The sequence below is a fragment of the Silurus aristotelis genome (genome assembly GCF_946808225.1).
Source record: "Silurus aristotelis genome assembly, chromosome: 13".
NCBI lineage: Eukaryota > Metazoa > Chordata > Actinopteri > Siluriformes > Siluridae > Silurus > Silurus aristotelis.
Genome location: NC_139586.1, coordinates 6,477,769 through 6,484,205, shown reverse-complemented (window position 1 = coordinate 6,484,205; position 6,437 = coordinate 6,477,769).

Below are 6,437 nucleotides of genomic sequence, written 5' to 3'. Positions count from 1 at the left end.
CTAGGGCCCTGAGGTGAATCACAGTGAGCATTAGAGCTATAGTAGCAGTACAGTGTTTCACATGAGGGCCCTAGCAGCACAACATAATTTGAATTAGAGCCATAGTAGCAGAGCATCATTTGACTTAGGGCCATAGTTGGCCAAGATCATTTGGATTAGAGTCATGGCAGCACTGCATATATAGCATTACAGCTATAGTAGCAAAACAGTGTTTCACATCAAGGTCATAGTGGCACAACATAATGTAATTTAGAGCCATAGTAGTACTTCATCATTTGAATTGAAACCATAGCAGCACAACAGTGTTTCACATCAGGGCCCTAGCAGCACAACCTTATTTGAATTAGAGCCATAGTAGCACAACATAATTAGCATTAGAGCTATCGTAGCAGAGCAATGTTGTGCTACTAAGGCTCTAATTCAAATTAGGTTGTGCTGCTAGGGCCCTGATGTGAAATACTGTTCCGCTACTATAGCTGTAATGCTAACTGTGTTTCACATCAGGCCCCTAGCAGCACAACATAATTTGAATTAGAGTCATAGTAGCAGAGCATCATTCGACTTAGAGCCATAGTTGGCCAACATAAATCGGATTATAGTCATAGCACCGCAACATAATTAGCATTAGAGCTATTATAGCAGCACAGTGTTTCACATCAGGGCCCTGGCAGCACCAGCTATTTTGAATTAAGTCATAGTAGCACAACATTGTTCTGCTACTATAGCTCTAATGCTACCTATGTTGTGCTACTATGGCTCTAATTCGAATCGTGTTGGGCTGCTGGGGCCCTGATGTGAAACACAGTTAGCATTAGAGCTATAGTAGCAGTACAGTGTTTCACATGAGGGCCCTAGCAGCACACCATAATTTGAATTAGAGTCATAGTTGGCCCACATGATTTGTATTGGAGTCATATTGGCATTACATAATTAGCATTAATGCTACGGTAGCACAACAGTGTTTTCCATCAGGGCCAGGACAGCACAGCATTATTTGAATTGGAGAGATGGTTGCCCAACATTATTAGCATTAGATCTATTGTAGCAGAACAGTGTTTCACATCAGGCCCTAACAGCACAACGTAATTTGAATTAGATCCATAGTAGCAGAGCATCATTTGGATTAAAGTCATAGGAGCACAACATAATTAGCATTAGAGCTATAGTAGCAGCACAGTGTTTCACATCAGGGCCCTGGCAGCACAACATAGCACAACATAATTTGAATTAAAGTCATAGTAGCACAACATTGTTCTGCTACTATAGCTCTAATGCTACCTATGTTGTGCTACTATGGCTCTGATTCGAATCATGTTGTGCTGCTAGGGCCCTGATGTGAATCACAGTTAGCATTAGAGCTATAGTAGCAGTACAGTGTTTCACATGAGGGCCCTAGCAGCACAACATGATTCGAATCAGAGCCATAGTTGGCCCACATGATTTGTATTGGAGTCATATTGGCATTACATAATTAGCATTAATGCTACGGTAGCACAACAGTGTTTCACATCAAGGCCATAGTAGCACAACATAATTGAATTTAGAGCCATAGCAGTACTTCATCTTTTGAAGTGAAACCATAGCAGCAGCAGCACAGTGTTTCACATCAGGGCCATAATCAGCACACCATAATTTGAATTAGAGCCATAGTAGCACCACATCATTTAAATTGGAGTCATAGTTGGCCAACATAATTTGAATTATAGTAATAGCAGCACTACATAATTAGCATTAGAGCTATAGTAGCAGAACAATGTTGTGCTACTATGACTCTACTTCAAGTTATGCTGTGCTGCTCGGGCCCTGATGTGAAACACAGTGAGCATTAGAGCTATAGTAGCAGTACAGTGTTTCACATGAGGGCCCTAGCAGCACAACATAATTTGAATTAAAGCCATAGTAGCACAACATTGTTCTGCTACTATAGCTCTAATGCTACCTATGTTGTGCTACTATGGCTCTAATTCAAATCATGTTGTGCTGCTAGGGCCCTGAGGTGAATCACAGTGAGCATTAGAGCTATAGTAGCAGTACAGTGTTTCACATGAGGGCCCTAGCAGCACAACATAATTTGAATTAGAGCCATAGTAGCAGAGCATCATTTGACTTAGGGCCATAGTTGGCCAAGATCATTTGGATTAGAGTCATGGCAGCACTGCATATATAGCATTACAGCTATAGTAGCAAAACAGTGTTTCACATCAAGGTCATAGTGGCACAACATAATGTAATTTAGAGCCATAGTAGTACTTCATCATTTGAATTGAAACCATAGCAGCACAACAGTGTTTCACATCAGGGCCCTAGCAGCACAACCTTATTTGAATTAGAGCCATAGTAGCACAACATAATTAGCATTAGAGCTATCGTAGCAGAGCAATGTTGTGCTACTAAGGCTCTAATTCAAATTAGGTTGTGCTGCTAGGGCCCTGATGTGAAATACTGTTCCGCTACTATAGCTGTAATGCTAACTGTGTTTCACATCAGGCCCCTAGCAGCACAACATAATTTGAATTAGAGTCATAGTAGCAGAGCATCATTCGACTTAGAGCCATAGTTGGCCAACATAAATCGGATTATAGTCATAGCACCGCAACATAATTAGCATTAGAGCTATTATAGCAGCACAGTGTTTCACATCAGGGCCCTGGCAGCACCAGCTATTTTGAATTAAGTCATAGTAGCACAACATTGTTCTGCTACTATAGCTCTAATGCTACCTATGTTGTGCTACTATGGCTCTAATTCGAATCGTGTTGGGCTGCTGGGGCCCTGATGTGAAACACAGTTAGCATTAGAGCTATAGTAGCAGTACAGTGTTTCACATGAGGGCCCTAGCAGCACACCATAATTTGAATTAGAGTCATAGTTGGCCCACATGATTTGTATTGGAGTCATATTGGCATTACATAATTAGCATTAATGCTACGGTAGCACAACAGTGTTTTCCATCAGGGCCAGGACAGCACAGCATTATTTGAATTGGAGAGATGGTTGCCCAACATTATTAGCATTAGATCTATTGTAGCAGAACAGTGTTTCACATCAGGCCCTAACAGCACAACGTAATTTGAATTAGATCCATAGTAGCAGAGCATCATTTGGATTAAAGTCATAGGAGCACAACATAATTAGCATTAGAGCTATAGTAGCAGCACAGTGTTTCACATCAGGGCCCTGGCAGCACAACATAGCACAACATAATTTGAATTAAAGTCATAGTAGCACAACATTGTTCTGCTACTATAGCTCTAATGCTACCTATGTTGTGCTACTATGGCTCTGATTCGAATCATGTTGTGCTGCTAGGGCCCTGATGTGAATCACAGTTAGCATTAGAGCTATAGTAGCAGTACAGTGTTTCACATGAGGGCCCTAGCAGCACAACATGATTCGAATCAGAGCCATAGTTGGCCCACATGATTTGTATTGGAGTCATATTGGCATTACATAATTAGCATTAATGCTACGGTAGCACAACAGTGTTTCACATCAAGGCCATAGTAGCACAACATAATTGAATTTAGAGCCATAGCAGTACTTCATCTTTTGAAGTGAAACCATAGCAGCAGCAGCACAGTGTTTCACATCAGGGCCATAATCAGCACACCATAATTTGAATTAGAGCCATAGTAGCACCACATCATTTAAATTGGAGTCATAGTTGGCCAACATAATTTGAATTATAGTAATAGCAGCACTACATAATTAGCATTAGAGCTATAGTAGCAGAACAATGTTGTGCTACTATGACTCTACTTCAAGTTATGCTGTGCTGCTCGGGCCCTGATGTGAAACACAGTGAGCATTAGAGCTATAGTAGCAGTACAGTGTTTCACATGAGGGCCCTAGCAGCACAACATAATTTGAATTAAAGTCATAGTAGCACAACATTGTTCTGCTACTATAGCTCTAATGCTACCTATGTTGTGCTACTATGGCTCTAATTCAAATCATGTTGTGCTGCTAGGGCCCTGAGGTGAATCACAGTGAGCATTAGAGCTATAGTAGCAGTACAGTGTTTCACATGAGGGCCCTAGCAGCACAACATAATTTGAATTAGAGCCATAGTAGCAGAGCATCATTTGACTTAGGGCCATAGTTGGCCAAGATCATTTGGATTAGAGTCATGGCAGCACTGCATATATAGCATTACAGCTATAGTAGCAAAACAGTGTTTCACATCAAGGTCATAGTGGCACAACATAATGTAATTTAGAGCCATAGTAGTACTTCATCATTTGAATTGAAACCATAGCAGCACAACAGTGTTTCACATCAGGGCCCTAGCAGCACAACCTTATTTGAATTAGAGCCATAGTAGCACAACATAATTAGCATTAGAGCTATCGTAGCAGAGCAATGTTGTGCTACTAAGGCTCTAATTCAAATTAGGTTGTGCTGCTAGGGCCCTGATGTGAAATACTGTTCCGCTACTATAGCTGTAATGCTAACTGTGTTTCACATCAGGCCCCTAGCAGCACAACATAATTTGAATTAGAGTCATAGTAGCAGAGCATCATTCGACTTAGAGCCATAGTTGGCCAACATAAATCGGATTATAGTCATAGCACCGCAACATAATTAGCATTAGAGCTATTATAGCAGCACAGTGTTTCACATCAGGGCCCTGGCAGCACCAGCTATTTTGAATTAAGTCATAGTAGCACAACATTGTTCTGCTACTATAGCTCTAATGCTACCTATGTTGTGCTACTATGGCTCTAATTCGAATCGTGTTGGGCTGCTGGGGCCCTGATGTGAAACACAGTTAGCATTAGAGCTATAGTAGCAGTACAGTGTTTCACATGAGGGCCCTAGCAGCACACCATAATTTGAATTAGAGTCATAGTTGGCCCACATGATTTGTATTGGAGTCATATTGGCATTACATAATTAGCATTAATGCTACGGTAGCACAACAGTGTTTTCCATCAGGGCCAGGACAGCACAGCATTATTTGAATTGGAGAGATGGTTGCCCAACATTATTAGCATTAGATCTATTGTAGCAGAACAGTGTTTCACATCAGGCCCTAACAGCACAACGTAATTTGAATTAGATCCATAGTAGCAGAGCATCATTTGGATTAAAGTCATAGGAGCACAACATAATTAGCATTAGAGCTATAGTAGCAGCACAGTGTTTCACATCAGGGCCCTGGCAGCACAACATAGCACAACATAATTTGAATTAAAGTCATAGTAGCACAACATTGTTCTGCTACTATAGCTCTAATGCTACCTATGTTGTGCTACTATGGCTCTGATTCGAATCATGTTGTGCTGCTAGGGCCCTGATGTGAATCACAGTTAGCATTAGAGCTATAGTAGCAGTACAGTGTTTCACATGAGGGCCCTAGCAGCACAACATGATTCGAATCAGAGCCATAGTTGGCCCACATGATTTGTATTGGAGTCATATTGGCATTACATAATTAGCATTAATGCTACGGTAGCACAACAGTGTTTCACATCAAGGCCATAGTAGCACAACATAATTGAATTTAGAGCCATAGCAGTACTTCATCTTTTGAAGTGAAACCATAGCAGCAGCAGCACAGTGTTTCACATCAGGGCCATAATCAGCACACCATAATTTGAATTAGAGCCATAGTAGCACCACATCATTTAAATTGGAGTCATAGTTGGCCAACATAATTTGAATTATAGTAATAGCAGCACTACATAATTAGCATTAGAGCTATAGTAGCAGAACAATGTTGTGCTACTATGACTCTACTTCAAGTTATGCTGTGCTGCTCGGGCCCTGATGTGAAACACAGTGAGCATTAGAGCTATAGTAGCAGTACAGTGTTTCACATGAGGGCCCTAGCAGCACAACATAATTTGAATTAAAGCCATAGTAGCACAACATTGTTCTGCTACTATAGCTCTAATGCTACCTATGTTGTGCTACTATGGCTCTAATTCAAATCATGTTGTGCTGCTAGGGCCCTGAGGTGAATCACAGTGAGCATTAGAGCTATAGTAGCAGTACAGTGTTTCACATGAGGGCCCTAGCAGCACAACATAATTTGAATTAGAGCCATAGTAGCAGAGCATCATTTGACTTAGGGCCATAGTTGGCCAAGATCATTTGGATTAGAGTCATGGCAGCACTGCATATATAGCATTACAGCTATAGTAGCAAAACAGTGTTTCACATCAAGGTCATAGTGGCACAACATAATGTAATTTAGAGCCATAGTAGTACTTCATCATTTGAATTGAAACCATAGCAGCACAACAGTGTTTCACATCAGGGCCCTAGCAGCACAACCTTATTTGAATTAGAGCCATAGTAGCACAACATAATTAGCATTAGAGCTATCGTAGCAGAGCAATGTTGTGCTACTAAGGCTCTAATTCAAATTAGGTTGTGCTGCTAGGGCCCTGATGTGAAATACTGTTCCGCTACTATAGCTGTAATGCTAA